The sequence below is a fragment of the Symphalangus syndactylus genome, chromosome 5 (genome assembly GCF_028878055.3).
Source record: "Symphalangus syndactylus isolate Jambi chromosome 5, NHGRI_mSymSyn1-v2.1_pri, whole genome shotgun sequence".
Classification (NCBI taxonomy): Eukaryota; Metazoa; Chordata; class Mammalia; order Primates; family Hylobatidae; genus Symphalangus; species Symphalangus syndactylus.
Genome location: NC_072427.2, coordinates 46,074,622 through 46,092,263, shown reverse-complemented (window position 1 = coordinate 46,092,263; position 17,642 = coordinate 46,074,622). Strand labels below are relative to the sequence as shown.

Below are 17,642 nucleotides of genomic sequence, written 5' to 3'. Positions count from 1 at the left end.
AAATTTTTCATAGAGAAAAATATTTAAACATTTACATATTGAATATAATGAGCAATGGATTTCAACATCCTTAAAGTAAATACGAGGTCTTTCAGCCCTCTTTCATTTAAGCACTGCTCAATGAAAGCCAATGGTGAATTCTGGCTGAAAGAAACGCAATTCACTGTAAGCAATTCAGCAAGACAGGGAGGTTGTCAAAATGACACCAAAGGGGTAGCTGGCTCTCCTGTGGTCTGTCCAGCTCCTGGAGTGGATTGGACCATGTTGAATGAGGGGATGAAGATCCTTTGCTTCAGGAAACCCTCCACAGATATGTGTCTCTCCAGTTGGCATTTGATAAGCAGAAGCCCTGGGTTCAAAGTTCTATTCCCTGACAGGTACTTACGTCTTCTGTTAAGTTCAGTAGCTTGAATATTCAACCAAGCAGACTTAGAACAGATGCCCTCAAGGGATGTGGAACTTGACAAATACAAGTGCCTGAATATAAGGCACCCCCAGCAAGCAACACTGAGGGTCCCAGTGGGCAGATCTTGCCTGAACTCCAGGCAGGTATGTGGCAAAGCACCAGATTTCAATGCAGAGTCAGATCGCTACTCTTTCATTTTTATTTCAAATGAACAATTCATTCAAACATAATTGTTTGATTAGTATTTTGTGTATGAAGTTTAATAAATGCATAAAATAAGGGAGCAGTTTGGGCAACTATATTAAATATTAAACACCAGAACATAATAGAGCAAAGTCCTACTGTATTCTTTATTGCTGGGTTTTTTCATCGCAGCCCATCAGCAAGTGAGTAAACGAGTTCACCACAGTCTGGGTTTTGGGGTTTTTTCTTTTTTTTTGGAGACAGAGTCTCTGTTGCCCAAGCTGGAGTATAGAGGCATGATCATGACTCACTGCAGCCTGGACCTCCCCAGGCTCAGGTGATTCTCCCACCTCAGCCTCCCGAGTAGCTGGGACTACAGGCGTAAGCCATTACACTCGGCTAGTTTTTATATTTTTTTGTAGAGACAAAGTTTCACCATGTTGCCCAGGCTGGTCTCAAACTCCTGGCCTCAAGTGAGCTGCCCACGTCGGCCTCCCAAAGTGCTGGGATTACAGGCGTGAGCCACTGCGCTCGGCAGTCTGGGCATTTTTAAGCAGATGTGACCAAACTGCTGCCTTGGTCATTAAAATATACTAATGTTGCTAAAAATTCCAGGAAAGCAGCTATACTTCTGGAGATCTGAACGCATACAATGCTCCCAGAGGCCATACTCCCATCTCACAAGAAGGCAAAGGGTTGATGCTTCCCCCCAACCATCTTCTCCTCCCAATTCATTTCCAGATATAATCACTTTAGCTGGTGGCACATGTATATTAATGGAGCGGGGAATACTGTCCATGGGGATTTTCCTGTCTCCTTATTCTCACCCACAATCCCCGAGAATGGCCTTCACTGAATAAACTGGTTTTTCTAGAGAAGTCTTTTATAAGCATTCAAACAAGTGGCTTCACTTGGGCACATTGTGGATCCTAGAGGAGTCTTGAGGAAGGAGCCTACTCAGGAGCCCTAGGGTTTCTTTGTTTACCAAGTCAGATAACTACGAACCCTCTTTCATAGGGAAAGAATCCTGAGGTGAACGGTGTGTCTGCACCATCAAAATCATGTGCCTCTGGTCTAGACCATCAGTTTTCAAACTGTGGCCTCCAGGTTATCAGCATCAGCCTGAGAACCCGTTAGGAGTGCAAATTCTCAGCTTCACTCCAGGCCTACTAAATCAAAAGCTCTGGGGCTATGTCCAGCTATCTGTGGTCTATCTAGCCTACCAGGTGATTGTGATGCTTGCTAAGGTTTGAAAAGTATAGATTATTCTCAATTCTGGTCCTTCCAGAGGTGGTAGAGAACCACGTAGAGTGTGGATCCTGCAGCCAGGCTTTCTAACTTCTCACCCTAGGTTTCCCACTAACTGGGTGATGTTCCACAAGTTACTTCACCCTTCTGTGCCTCAGTTTACTTATCTGTAAATGAAGTTAAAGGTAGTGTACCTACCCATTGGATGGTTGTGAGGATTAAATGGATTGTTTTAATTTTTGTTAGCTATTTTTATTGGGTTAAACTACTCGTTGAGGTGACTTCTCCTAAGGGAAGGAAGACCTGATCCGAGTTCTGCCTTGTGCAAACACCTTTACCCCTCTGAGCCTCAACAACTCCATCTGTAAAATGGGAGGATTACATCTGAGCTACTTGTATCACTGAGCTGGCATGAAGACAAAGTGAGAAAATGCGGCAGTGCCTTGTAAACCGAAAGAGCTATTCGAGGCAAAGTAAATATATGCCACACCCACCAACTTGGCTACATGACCTTCCCCCTCAACAGCTACAGTGTGAATCCAGTGACCTATCTTTCTCAGTTTCTTTCCACCAGCTGATCACCCTACTCTCTTTTTAGGGCAATTCATATTGAGAACAGCTGCCACAGTCTGCAAGTTCTTTTTCTACTGTCTCGTGTTGTGTTTCTTTAGATATCAGACATTCTGCCCCCTTTTCAGTGACATTATTAACTCCATCTGAGTTGAAAATATGCCATAGGTAGGCCGGGCACGGTGGCTCACACCTGTAATCTCAGCACTTTGGGAGACCGAGGCGGGTGGATCACGACGTCAAGAGATCGAGACCATCCTGGCCAACACGGTGAAACCCTGTCTCTACTAAAAATGCAAAATTTAGCTGGGTGTAGTGGCACACACCTGTAGTCCCAGCTACTCGGGAGCCTGAGGCAGAAGAATTGCTTGAATCCAGGAGGCGGCGGTTGCAGTGAGCTGAGATCATGCCACTGTACTCCAGCCTACAAATAGAGTAAGACTCCATCTCAAAAAAAAAAAAAAAGAAAGAAAGAAAATATGCCATATGTAGCAGAATGACTTATTTGTTGATATCGCTACAGAACAACTATGGTGACGATGCATTACTAATATATCCTAATGATTGAATAACTATTAGGAACAAGGTACTGTACCAAGGCTCCACATACCTCATTTCACTTAGTTATCAGAACAACCAAGAAAGCAAGAACTCCAAATATTTCTGTTTTACAAATAAGAAAACCAAGGCTGAGAGGTTAAGTAACTTGACCAATGTTTTCCAGCTAGGAAGATCTCTTCGATTCCAAGAGTTCTTTAAATGAATACACCCTGTAGAATAAAATCATCTTTTTCTGGAATGCTTTTGGCACTTTGAAAATTCAGCATGCACTATTCACAATAGCAAAGACTTGGAACCAACCCAAATGTCCAACAACGATAGACTGGATTAAGAAAGTGTGGCACATATACACCATGGAATACTATGCAGCCATAAAAACTGATGAGTTCATGTCTTTTGTAGGGACATGGATGAAACTGGAAACCATCATTCTCAGTAAACTATTCCAAGGACAAAAAAACCAAACACCACATGTTCTCACTCATAGGTGGGAATTGAACAATGAGAACACATGGACACAGGAAGGGGAACATCACACTCTGGTGACTGTTGTGGGATGGGGAGAAGGGGGAGGGACAGCATTAGACGATATACCTAATGCTAAATGACGAGTTAATGGGTGCAGCACACCAACATGGCACATGTATACATATGTAACAAACCTGCACATTGTGCACATGTACTCTAAAACTTAAAGTATAATAATAATAAAATAAAATAAAATTTTATGCCTGTTATGTACCCATAATTAAAAATAAAATTTTTTAAAGCTTAAAAAAAAAAGAAAGAAAATTCAGCATGCTAAGGTGGGAACAAAGACAAATGAACCAGCTCTTATCACAGGCCTCTCAATAAGAAAACCTGCATTTGGGTAGAGTTCAGGTGGCATTTCAGAAATGAATGCTCAATAAGCATTTCATCCTTCTCCAGGCACTACCTTTTGTCACCACGAAGATCAAGGCTGTGCTTTGGACGGGCACCTAACATTCCCTAAGTAAGCCAAAATCAAATTACTGCTCGAATCACATTTTACAATTATTAAACTTACCATGTAAGGTTTACCTGTTTGCCTCCTCCTAGGGTACATCGTTTTTTAGCCAATAATCAAAATGACATGCGACAATATCTTTTATTGACTTTATGTTTTATATACTTTTCATCAAAGAGGCCAATATGTACAGAGTCGCTTGGAAAAGCCCAAATATCTATAAAATCTAAAGTTCATTTAAAAATGTGAGCTACATAACAGGATTCTGTTTACCCATATTATATTAGGATTTGAGATAAAAATGTTCAAAGATCACCAAATAGGTATATAAAAACCTAGGACTGCAGAAATTTAAATAGAGCCAGACCTTTCAATCAACCTCTTTACTTGAGATGTGATGGCTGACAGCTTCAGTAGACTCACCCATGCTTCTGCAACTAGTGGAAGCAGGGCTCAAAACTTAGGTTTTTAAGTGGGGTTTTAAGCCTAGCATTGTTACAATGCCTTGAAAAAAAAAAATCTATGTAGTCTCCCAAGCATACAGACCTGAGAATTGCCCTCCAGATATATTTGAATAAATTAATTTGCTAACTCAATTGCAAATGAAATGTAATTCAGTGGATCTTTTCATCTCATGCATGAGTTCTGCTGAGGTTCAGAGTGCATTTGCTTCAACTTTTGAAGTAGATTTTGTAAAGTTCCTTAGCTGTCACCCATGGATGGTGTGAATTTATAGAGTGCTAGTCTGGATGAAAACAGCATTATAACATAAAATGCATCATTAATACTTTAAAACCCAGTATGATTTATATTTATATAAATAACATAAAGGAAGCCAATTAAACCAAAGTCACCGGAGTGTAAGTAACATAAAAACGTATTGTTCTGTAAGCTACAGAAAATAAACTAATAATGAAAGTATTTATCATATGTCTAAAAACTATGCAGGTACGAGTGGGTTAAGCTGACTGCAAGGGGAAAACGTCTTTATTTTCCCAACATCTTCTAATGCAGGCCCAACACTTTATCCAATTCAGATCCATTTAAAACTTGACATTATATCTGCAAGTTACCTTTTGTCCATTCAAGTAATTAATAATTTAAGTTAACAAGGATGTCTTGATTCAAACACTGTAATCTGACTAGGAGGATATTTAAAATTCATTACAGTACATTAAACTTGCAGTGAACAGTTAGCTTCATTGCAAAATAAATAAATAGCCAATTTGCTTTGATCAGCAGAAATTCTGATAAAATCAGCAAAACACCAATTAAAATGTGAAAAATGTCACCTACCATAGTTAGTCTAATGGAACATGGACTTAGAGGAAGGAACTGATTCAATGTTTATTTTCATACCAGCTGTGGCTTCCAAATGTAAATCATTTCACTTTTGCTAGTGTATGACAGTCCTCCGTGGCCCCTGCATTGATCCTACGGTTGAATAATTTGTATGTAGTATTACATAACAAGGCAGCTCTACTGGGGCTGAAGTTGGATTCCCTTAATTGTCTGGCAAATCATTGTTTTCTTTATGTGTTTTAGTAGTATTCTTATTTCGGGGATTACTATTAACTGATGGAGGGCAAAAGCTGTCACCAAATAGCCACAGTTCTTCCTAACACATGTGACAACTATCCTAGGTTGAGACAATCTCTTTTCAAAGAATCTGACACTTTGATCTTTCTTGTCACATGAGTCACTTTAGTCTGGTAGTACAACGCTATGTATCCACATAATTCAGACTTCTGTCGCAGCACAAGTTCGAGTTCAGTACGGGTTTGCTCATTTCTAGGATTTAACCCAGTACCAGGAGCCTGGCAATGCTAGTAAATGAGTTCTGGATGGACTGAGGAGTCTCTCTTGAATCTCAGAATCCAGGAATCAGTTTTCAGGTCCTCAGTGCCTTTGAAGTGAAAGAATAATTAAGGTAAAAGCAGAAAAGGCTACTTAACACTTCTCTGCATGCCCCATTTATGGAATTTTTGTTAAAGAACAAAAATAGAATTGCTTCAAACTGCAAGATGGATTTTCTTTCCTCATCTGCCTTTTCTTCTATGTAGGCAGTTTCTTCTTGACAGAAACCATGAATTCATTTCTAACAAGCACTGTGGAATCTCTGTCAGTTCGGCCACTTCAGAAATCAGTAACAGGAAAGGAATGTGCAAAAATGAAAACAGTTGTGCTGTGTCGTGGGCGCTGTTTTCTTCTTTTGAATTTTCTCAAAATGTTGCTTCATCATCTTTTCAATAATTAGATGCAATAGATATCAGGTAAGAAATGTTTATGATGAGACCCTCATTGTGGCCCATTTGCAGATACACTTGCTCATTATCTAGGAAGGAGATGGAGCCTGAGTTTAAGCAAATCCATCATTCAAAAACTCCAAAGTTAGATTTTAAAACCTTAGGGCAATCCATAATGAGTTTACAATGAAATGAAATAGCAGTTTTATGATGTTTAAAACAACTAATTGTTCGGGAGCTGCTTTCACTCATTTGAAGTTTTGTCCAATTATTGCCATTGCATTTCACTCCTTGAATTTATATTTTTCCCAGAGTTAGGGGGTTCTTTTGAATAGTAAGAGGATGCACCAGCCCATTTGCCAATAAGATGAGTCCTACATGTTTGCCTTAATCTATACTATAGCTGCAAAACTCAACCTTGAACCTACCCGTATGAATTTAAGACTGTATTGTATCCTTTAAAAAAAGTAGAGAGACCCACGATCCTACCCGCAACTGGTCATTTCCATGTAATTAGAAAAGCATAATGGTGATACCTAATGTAAATGACGAGTTAACAGGTTCAGCACACCAACACGGCACATGTATACATATATAACAAACCTGCACATTGTGCACATGTACCCTAGAACTTAAAGTATAATAATAAAAATAAATAAAAAAGAAAAGCATAATAGTGTAGGGGTGAAATCAGAATGGTTTTTGTACAGACCCCAGCCACCACCACGTTTGTGTGATCTTAGGCAAACACCATAACCTCTCCAAGCCTCATTTTCCAGTATTTCTACAGTGGGATAACAATATGCTTAATTGACTGGATTGTTGTGAAGACTGGATGATCACAAATGTAAAGTATGTAGGATAATTCAACAAGGCATTCTATACCTTATCTGGCAACTCTGCGCTTAAGTTCTGGTATTTACAGACCTTAAAATTTCATGCTTTTCTTCAATTATTTGGGAATCAAGCAAAGAGAAGGTTAGAAGTAAAATATTTAGATGATTGCCCTAATTCTTCACTTTACGCACAGAGGCAGAAAGTTTCCACTGTCACTCTGGATGTCCTTGGGACACCGTGACGTGCAATCAACATCAGCTGTGTTGGCTGATAATTCAGAGGCTATGATACCCTTGTTTATGGCACCTTCAGTTCCACAGACATTTTTACTTGACTGATTCACTGTTTCATACCAAGTAGGGGATGAAGAAGAAATCATTCAAACTAAATGCTACTATGAAGTTCAGTTACTTGGCTGGAAAACAGCAGATAAATTGATAATTGCAAATGGTCTGAAATTTGAATAATTTCTCTTCCACTTCAACTAAATCTGTTGAGCACACCCAAATAATTTAAAAGTGCTGAAAATAAGCAGTATTGGGGATTAATGAAGGCAATATATTCACTGTTGCATTTATTATTTCTAAATTATAGCACTACCCACTTGAAGGAATGCAATGAAGTTGAAATGAAGCAATTTTGTTGTTAAATATTGTCATTTAGAATAAAACGCATGTGACTGTAGAACAGAAATCACACTGGCTGTTGCTGTTTACTTTTTATACTTAGTTATTTTCAAGTGAATTTTTAGAAAAAGTAATAACAAGAAAGTCCTGTGGTTCAATGACACCACAAACAATTAACCAGACTTTGCTTAGAATGGGAGGCCCCGCCAGGCGCGGTGGCTCACACCTGTAATCTCAGCAATTTGGGAGGCCGAGGTGGGCAGATCACAGGTCAGAAGATCGAGACCATCCTGGCCAACATGGTGAAACCCTGTCTCTACTAAAATACAAAAAATTAGCCGGGCATGGTGGTGTGCACCTGTAGTCGCAGCTACTCAGGAGGCTGAGGCAGGGAATCGTTTGAACCCAGGAGGCAGAGATTGCAGTGAGCCAAGATCGCACCACTGCACTCCAGCCTGGCAACAGAGCAAGACTCCATCTCAAAAACAAAAGAAAACAACAACAACAAAAAAAACAATGGGAGGCCAAAGGAGGTAGAGATGGGTACTCAGACCCTGGCAGCTCATTTGGGGGTTCAGCTAGAAGTGGCTCTTTTAGATTGGCTCTTACATTGTACCTGAAAGAACATAGTGGGGTCATGGGAAACTTTGGTTTTGAAGTCAGAGGGACCCAGGCATCAGGAAGTTATTTAGGGGCACAGACCTACCCTCATAGAGCTTATTTTCTATTGGGGGAGATTAAGAATTAAAATATTTTACATCAGACGATGACGGGTGTTATGGGAGGAAAATGGGCTTTTGGCTGTGTGGCTTTGGGCAAATTAATTATCCTCTCTGAGCTTCAAGGCTCTTGTAAGTACAGATAACTTATGCAAGGGCACACAGTTCCTGAGGAGCAGACGTGGTAACTGAAATTGTTTTTATTACTCATATTTTCAATATTATTTTTCCTCCATTTTGTTAGAAATGAAAACCAACAAAATTAGGGGTGCCAGATAAAACACAGGATGCCCAGTTAAATTTAAATTTCAGAAAAACAATGAATAATTTCTTAGCATACATATGTCTCATACAATATGTGGAACATACTTAAACTAAAAAAAAAAAATCATTTGTTATTTATCTGAAATTCAAATTTAACCAGGCATTCTGTATCCTCTCCCCTCCCTGAAATATGGCAACCCTAAGGGAGAAAGTCCCCTCCAGGAAATCTGTTGAAATTATGATCCTTCTGAGTCAAGTTCTCCTTCCCTGCTAATTTCTCCACAACTTTGATGTTTTATCTTTTAAAACAAATTATGCATGGCCAGGTGCAGTGGCTCACGCCTGTAATCCCAGCACTTTGGGAGGCCGAGGTAGGTGGATCACTTGAGGCCAATAGTTTGAGACCAGCCTGGCCAACATGGTGAAATACTCTACTACAAAAAAAAATAAATAAATAAATACAAAAATTAGCCAGGTGTGGTGGTGTGCACCTGCAATCCCAGCTACTGCGGAAGCTGAGACATGAGAACCGCTTGAACGCAGGAGGCAGAGGTTGCGGTGCGCCAGGATCACATCACTGCACTCCAGCCTAGGTGATGGAGTGAGACTCTGTCTCAAAGGAAAAAAAAAAAAAGAAAAGAAAAAAGAAAAAAAAAAAATTGTGTGTGATAACAAATTCTTTATTAAGGAGAAACGTGCATAGTGCTAATATCTTCAGGGCAGCCTGTATGCCTTAGAGCAGAGTTCTGTGCATGTGGGGCCACCAGGAATACAACTTTATCTATGAAACAGGATGCAAAGTAACAACAGTGATCTACCTGTAGGGCATCATGGATGGCATGTGCTCAAGTGCGTGGAAACTCAGTGTGGAGCTTGGCTCAAGGCAAGTGCACAAAATAGCAAAATAATTGTTATTATTCACTCATCCATTCCACAAACATTGACTGAGTTCCTTCTATATCATGGATACTATTTGAGGCACAGTGAACAACTTCCATTGTCATGAAGTTCCACATGGCACAGACCCTACTGTCATAGAACTTACTTTCTAATGGCAGAGACAAATAAAAACGTTTTATATCAGATGATGTTAATGCTATGGAAGGAAAAAAGGGAAGGTGGGGACAGAGAGTGACAGGGAGTTATTCTCAGTAGGGTGGTTGGAGAAGAAAGGCAGCACCGATGAATGACATTTGAGCAGAATCCTCAATGAAGGTAGACAGCAAACCACACAGATATCTGGGAGAGGAACATCCAAGGAGGCAACAGCAAGGGCAAAGGCCCTAATACAGGTAAGTGTTGATATGCTGGAGGGAAATCATTATTGATGAGACGGATTAGGAAATCCATCTCAACAAGCCAGTTTACCTGGAAAGACTAGTCTTATATAGACCTCAGGCTCTCATCTTCAGCCCATTTGCAACCCCTGCTTGCAAAGCTTGATGAATCCTTGGTATGTGTCTGAAAAAGTGCCACACTTTTGAAGCCTACGCTTAGGGGGAGCAAACACTGTCCCAGCTGCTGCCACTATCTATACAGTAGGCAATGTTCCCACAGCCACCTGGAAGTGGTACTACACGTAGAACCTTGCAATGGGAAGACAGCTTCCAGCTCATCACACCCACTTCCATTTTTGCTTTCTATTCAGCTATTTTTCTTTTCTTAGCTTTCTAAGCCTTGTTATATTGAATAATCACCACAAAATGCTGTCCCTTCAAGTGGCCAGTATAGAAGCCGACCTCTGGCACCTCTTTTGTCCTAGTCATCATGCAGGGCATGTAAGTTGGTGAGATCACCTTCAGGAGAAGATTAGATTATTTAAAATCTTTGAAAGATGCAGCTTGACTAGTTTTTTAGTACCTTCAAACTGTCCTATCTTTAGAGCTCTTGAAAGTGCTTTCAAGAATAGGCCAGAATTATTTAAAATAATCAAATTCCTTTTAACATGCCAGTCCTATATTAAAGAGGTTCTTGGATTTAGTAATTGTCTCTCACTCTTAAGTAGAATAAACATTTCTTTAATTTACATTTCTTTCTTCTACTTTCCTTCTATATAAAATATAAAGATACCCAGTAAATTAATGTGTTAGGATCTATACATTCAACATTGTATAGAACATCTTATTTGTAAAGCTCTTTTTATTCCTCTCAGTAAATACGTTAACACTGTGGTGGTGGGTAGAATAGATACTAGGACATTGTTCCTGCTGCTGCTCCTACCAGAATGAACTCTGCTAGGTCGAGGATACTGAGGCATAAAAAATTGCCTCTGATAGAGCTTCTGAAAATTTGGTAGGTGCAGTTGAAGACCTCGGAACAATGGTTCCTTGAACTTTCTGCACAGGACATGTTTATCCCTTTTTAACTTTTTTTTTTTTTTTTTTTTTTGGAGACAAAAATCTCACTTGATGTCCAGGCTGGGTGTAGTGCAGTGGAGTAATCACAGCTCACTGCAGCCTCAACATCCCAGGCTCAGGTGATCCTCCCACCTCAGCCTCCTGAGTAACTGGGACTACAGGCGCACACCAGCATGACCGGCTAATTTTTCGTATTTTTTGTAGGGATGAGGTTTCGCCATATTGTCCAGCCTGGCCTTTTTGACGTTTATCAAAATGTGTGAGCAATTTCCAGTGTTACTGACAACACAGGAGCCTATGAGGGGGAGAAAGCCATTCAGGCTAGAAGTTCACTACATTGAATCCTTTAACCTATTAAGAAGTATGTATTATAAGGCAAAGAATGTACTGTAAGTTATGGTAACTAGCTAAGTCATCCTTTAGGAAGGTGAAACCATTTGCTAAGATCCCTACCCCACGTGCTGACCAAGGATTTCCATTTCCATGACAAATGGCCACCCTCTCTTATCTCCTTGGATGAAGATCCCTGGCTACAGCTTCTATCACCCTTGGATCTGGTTATAACCCTCAAAACGAAAGTCTTTAAAAAAAGGAAAAGCTTCTCGGCCTGATCACGCTGGTTTTGTCTGAGAGATTTGGCTTACAAAAATAGTGCTACATACTGCATGCCCACTTTATAGAAGTGACTATTGTTAATTAAGCACCAACTTCTCATTGTAATTATATACCTTAAAAAGAATTCTGCCTAAAGGCAGAAGTGCTCCTGAACATTTTACTTTGTGACATTGAAGATAAATCCCAACCTCCCAGAAGTTCTTTCCTTCCCACAACAAAAAATATGATGTGGAGCATCAAAATGACAACAACAACAATCCCCTTCCACTCCCCAAAATAACCTGAAGAGGAAAACAGTAGCTTCCTATAAACAAACACCATGAAAACTTAATGTATTTATTAGTAAAGAAAAATAAACTTTCCTCTCCATGCTGTTCAGTTATCCTGTTCATTTCTTAATAGTCCTATATTCATAAAAGGCCAAAGGACTCTGCCCTTGACAAGCTAACTGAGCAGGAAAAGGCAATCGTGTGTACAAGGCTGTCACCCACCCCACAAATTATGATAAAATATACCTCAGGATTGCAAAAAAGAGTTGCATATCTCCAGTGACATCCACAGTAGTACGTTTCAGGATTTGAATAGAACGGCAATTTATTTTTCACTAACATGTTTTATGGTTATCATCAAGCATCATGTCTTCAGAGACTGAAAGGTGATGTTTTTATAGACTCTGGCTCCTTGTTGCATTATCTTCACAGCTCAGAAATGATCTCTTGCTCTTTTTTTAATTCCTCCTTCTCACCCACTACCTCTGCCCCTCATTTAACAAAGCAGCTGTTTTTGCAAAGAAAAGGGGAAAAACAAAATGAATCTGCATTAGACAAAGGGCACAAATGAACAGATTTCCAACCCTGAATAGTTTCAGAATGAATGATTATCTGGCTAATTAGTGAAATAAATAATAATAATTGCCTGTCCCTCCTCATTAGAGCCCTTAATAGCAAATGGAACCCCAGTGCACAGTGCCAGCAAGCTGGTTTCACAGCTCAGTTCTGAGCTGAGAAAAATAGTCTGTATTGCAGATGTTCACATGCCAACCCTAAAACCAGAAAAGCCAGAAAAACTGGGGACTTCAGGATCTGTAAGGGAGATGGCTTGGGGCATAGAGGGAATATTTCTGGCTTCCTTCCATGCTTAAGAATTATGCCATGTTCTGGGCATCCAAGAAGTGAGAGCTAAGATCTATGAACATAGACCATGGATGCCAGAACACAGAAGAAATGATTCTTATTGTTCAAAGCTTATTCAGTAGCAGCTAGGTTCTTAAAGTCTGATCCAATCCATCTGCAGCATTATTTATCTTGCTGCTTTTTAAACCTATGGGTTCTGGGCTCTCTCTCAGACAAACGACTCAGAAGCTCTGGGATTGGGCCCAGGGTCTACATGCTCATCAGGATTACTGGGTGCTTCTTATGCACCTGAAATTAGAGAACCTTTACAAGTCAACGGCTGGTGAAACTGGGCAATGCTGTGAAATAAAGCATGTTTCGCCTGATAGAGAAGATGCTGTAGCAGGAAATCTCATGAGATCTGACCATCTTCTTGAAGAGATTTTTACCCTGGGGTTGACCCACAACATCCTTATTGCCAGGGCAACTCTCAGTACCAGCCTTGCCACAAAATCTGAAATTAACATAAGACCTCCTTGCTGTTTTGCTCCCTGGAGCCAGCCCAGCCAAACATATTACTCAACACTGAAGGCATTTGATTGGCTTCTAATGAGGCAGCAGATCAGCTTTTAGGGGTCTGTTCTCACTGTGATGTATGAGTTAAGCTCCCGGTAATGTTAATCAGTTGGGAGTTCTCACTGCTCAGGCAACTGTCTTGTAAAGCTGTTACTACTTGACCCTCAACTCATCTTAGTCTATTCTTTCTGTTTTGAAGTCCACCAGTGTTCAGATGCCAGCAAGAATGTGAATAAAAAGACTGCCTTTAAACTTCTCTCACATTCTGAATAAACTTTCTTTCAATATGCCCTGAGGCCCCATCCACACTGCTCCCCGCACCATGATACTAGTTACTCACTTTGGCTAGGCAAATGTAATTTAACTATAATGCACTTAGCACTGAGGAGACATGGGGTGTTTCTTGAGTTTGAAGAACTCAGAGTCCAGCCTGGGAAACAGTAAATAGGCAATTATAATACCCCCAGACCCACAGAACAGATTGGGTGGAGTCTCAAAGAAGAGGAGACACTCAAGAGGCAGAGGAATGATGCTGAGCCAAGATGCTTGGGAGAAGAGCATTTCGTCAAGGGAAGTACAGGCTTACACCTGGGGCCAACTTACCCAACAGGCTCCAACTTGCCTGAGCCTCCACCAATAAGTGCCATGCCCAGGGGCCATGATTCTCTTAGGAGACCACAGAAATATTGTAGTTCTGATTTAAAGTCAGAAAAAAGAGAATATATAATAATGAATCTAGACTCATCTTTAAACCAACACAGTCATAAAATAAAATGTATGGGATAGTCCTTTTTTAATAGATGAAGAGATCCATGAAGGCAAAAGTGCCTAGGGCCCTCAACGATCCTAATGCATCTGCATTCCCATGCTTACTGCAGCACTATTCACAACAGCCAAGATTTGGAGAGCGACCTAAGTGTCCATCAACAGGTGACTGAATAAAGAAAATGTGGTACACATACACAATGGAGTACTATTCAGCCATAAAAAAGAATGAGATCCTGTCATTTGCAACAACATGGATAGAACTGGAGGACATTATGTTAAGTGAAATAAGCCAGACACAGAAAGATAAACTTTACATGTTCTCACTCATTTGTGGGAACTAAAAATTAAAGCAATTAAACTCATGGAAATAGTAGAATGATGATTACCAGAGGCTGGGAAGGATAGTTGGGGGAAGGGAGAAGGTGAGGATGGTTAATGAATATAAAAACATAGTTAGATAGAAGGAATAAGATCTAGCATTTGATAGCACAACAGGGTGATAGCAGTCAACAATAATTTATCGTACATGTTAAAATAACCAAAAATATAATTAGAATGTTTATAACACAATAAATGATAAATGCTTGAGGTGACGGATACCCCACTTACCCTGATGTTGATTATGCATTGTATGCCTGTAACAAAATATCTCACATACCCCATAAATACATACGCCTACTATGTACACACAAAAATAAAAAACAAAAATAAAGTAAAACATGTAATTCCCAATATAAGTTGAAAAAACATATCTTAGATGTCTTTTGCTGTCATGGATAAAAGTCCATTTTCCTCCTACAATTAAACATTTATATTTTAAAAAATCGTAGTGCAGCCCCAGTGTATGCAAAGATACAAGTGAGTGTCTGGAAATGCAAGTGACAATACTGAAAACATATGGAGCCTCACTCCATAAGAGGTACTTTTCTATAAGTCCTGCAGGTATAACCTCTTGACTCCTCACAACCCAGTGCAGTAGGTACAATTACCACCACCCCAACTTTACAGATAAATGAAGGCAGAAGAGGATAAAGCTCCCCAAAGCCATTCAGTCCTAAAGATAACCAGGCCACATATCTGAGTACCGTGGCTCTAAAATCTGCACACTTACACTCCATGTGTGTGTTCCCCAAATTGTCTAATTATTTGTGATGAGATCCCATTTTCTTTATTTCCTATCAAGCACAGACCAATATCTTTGTAAAACAAATAATAATAAATTCCCAGAAAAATGAAATGCAAAAAAAGTACAAAAAAGGCAAGCCCAATTTTAAAAAATCAATTCAACAGACATAAAATTATATTCCAATAATTGCACTTGACAGTTGCAGCCATGTCAATTTTTTATAAAATGTTCTCAGGGCTTATTCTCGACGTCTGTTTTTACCTCATATCAGACAGGTAACAGCCCACAGACCAGCCGGGGTCCTGGCCCACATGCTAGCACACTGCCCTGGCCAAAGGGGCTGCAGTTGGCTTTTGCAGTAGTGGAAGCAAGGAAGGGGGAACAGGAAGAAAAATGCCACTTTGCCAAAATGTCAGTGAGAAGAACAAAGAAGGTGAGGATGGGAACTGAGTAAATTAGGATTTGTGCCTTTTCAACCAACTTGAGGTTGTGCTTTTGTGCCAAGCATCTGCCTATCACAGGCAGAGCTGGGGGTCGTGGTGTCAGAGCCTCTATCCATGAAAGCCTCAAATTTTAGACTTTTGAGGTGATACATAGGAGCACTGAGGCAGACTCACAGGATCAAAAGTACATGTTCAACAACGAATGTAAAACTGTGACCCATGAACTGTCCACACTCCCTATTGTACTCTATCAACTAATATTTTTTAATTGAATCCTTCATTTGTCTTATAATTCATATAATGGCTACATTACAAAATTTTGCATCAAAAATTATGTATTGAATGTAAAAATAACATATATCACAATTTTGCATTTTCTTTCTGTACCTTTCTTTATATCATAAGTATATTCCTGAACATGTAGGGAAAAGTAGGATTTTGGTAAGCACAATCATATTTTAGACATCCCAGGAGACACACTGTATTAGATTGAAAAAAAAAAAACCAGACTTCATGGTGAATTCTATTTCCTTGTCTGTAAAAGGAGAGTAATAACCTATAATAACCTGTAAAAGACTCTGAAAACCTTACAGTGATTTTTTTAAACCAGCGGTTGTTAGTAGTATTCTCTTTTGTTAATCCAAGCTTTCACACCAAGGTTTGTGAAAGATGCACCTCTATGTCTTGGTATAGCGTTATAGTAACCATCTTAGGCCACGCGCTGTCTTCCATGTACATCTCAGTCGGGAGATTGTAGGCTGGTAATTGTCCTAATATGAAAAGTAATCACTTCAAGGGCCTAAGGAAAAGAGTTTTGGGGTATTATTTAATTCAGTCCCCTGCCTAGCAAATCTTAATATCTGGCTGGGCGCAGTGGCTCAAGCCTATAATCCCAGCACTTTCGGAGGCTGAGGTGGGCGGATCACGAGGTCAGGAGATCGAGACCATCCTGGCTAATACGGTGAAACCCTGACTCTACTGAAAATACAAAAAATTAGCCGGGCGTGGTGGCAGGTGCCTGTAGTCCCAGCTACTCGGGAGGCTGAGGCAGGAGAATGGCTTGAACCTGGGAGGCAGAGCTTCCAATGAGCCAAGATGGCGCCACTGCACTCTAGCCTGGGTGACAGAGCGAGACTCCATCTCAAAAAACAAACAAACAAAAAAAAACAAAACACAGAAAATCTTAATACCTGATCTTAATTCTGCCACGTTCTCATTCGTTCACTTACTTTCCATCAGAAATTTCCCCATTTGGTAATGGGGAAAGGAAATGAATCTTGCTCTTTTCCCACTGAAGGAGACATGACCCCTGAGATATAGAGGTTTAGAATTTCTTGTTAATGGCAAAATCTTGAACAGTGTTGTAACTCAGGCAGCTAGTCCACGATATTCACTGTCCTGAGAGAAGAACAGCCTGCTCATAAAGAAGACAGAGCACATGAGCATCCTCCCAGAAATGGACCAACACAACCATTTTGATAATGCCAATGTGGCGCCCTTAAGAAAGGAATGGACCCTGCCCCTGGGAAGAACAGTGGCACCTCCTAGGAAGACAGAAACACGTGTGTTCTCATCCTATCACCATGGAACCTGTGGAGCTTCCCAGGAGGCTTGGAGACCTGTTATGCTGAGATAATAACTTCACAGTGCTCTTCTAAGAGCTTTGCAGGTAACTACCTTACCTGATTCTCACAACAACCCTGAAATAGGTACTGTTGGTTGACAGAGAAACTGACGCGTTGTACTGGTAAGTAACTTTCTTGGAGTCACACAGCTAGTTATTGGTGCTGCTGTGGTTTCAATACGGCTGTACAAATAAGTGTTGAATACAATGTATTATGTTGATTTGACCCATATTCTTCCATGTAGAGGCTTTATTCAGCCCATTGGAGGGCTCTCTTTTTCAAGACTATCATCAGAAGTTGAAATATAACAGACAGGCAAGCCAGTATTAGTAGTATTAAAAAAAATAGTTATAAAAAGCATGTACACAGTAA

At 40.1% G+C, this 17,642-nt stretch overlaps 1 long non-coding RNA gene across 1 annotated transcript in view; it reads right to left on the bottom strand.

The window, feature by feature from the left end:
* Positions 1 to 12,244: 12,244 nt before the first annotated feature.
* Positions 12,245 to 17,642, bottom strand: part of LOC129482449 (uncharacterized) — a 50,130-nt gene continuing 44,732 nt past the window's right edge. The window contains exons 2-3 of the long non-coding RNA XR_008657708.2: positions 13,912 to 14,002; positions 12,245 to 12,397 (exon numbers count right to left, since the gene is read on the bottom strand). This is a non-coding gene — a long non-coding RNA (uncharacterized lncRNA). The remainder of the gene's footprint in view (positions 12,398 to 13,911; positions 14,003 to 17,642) is intronic.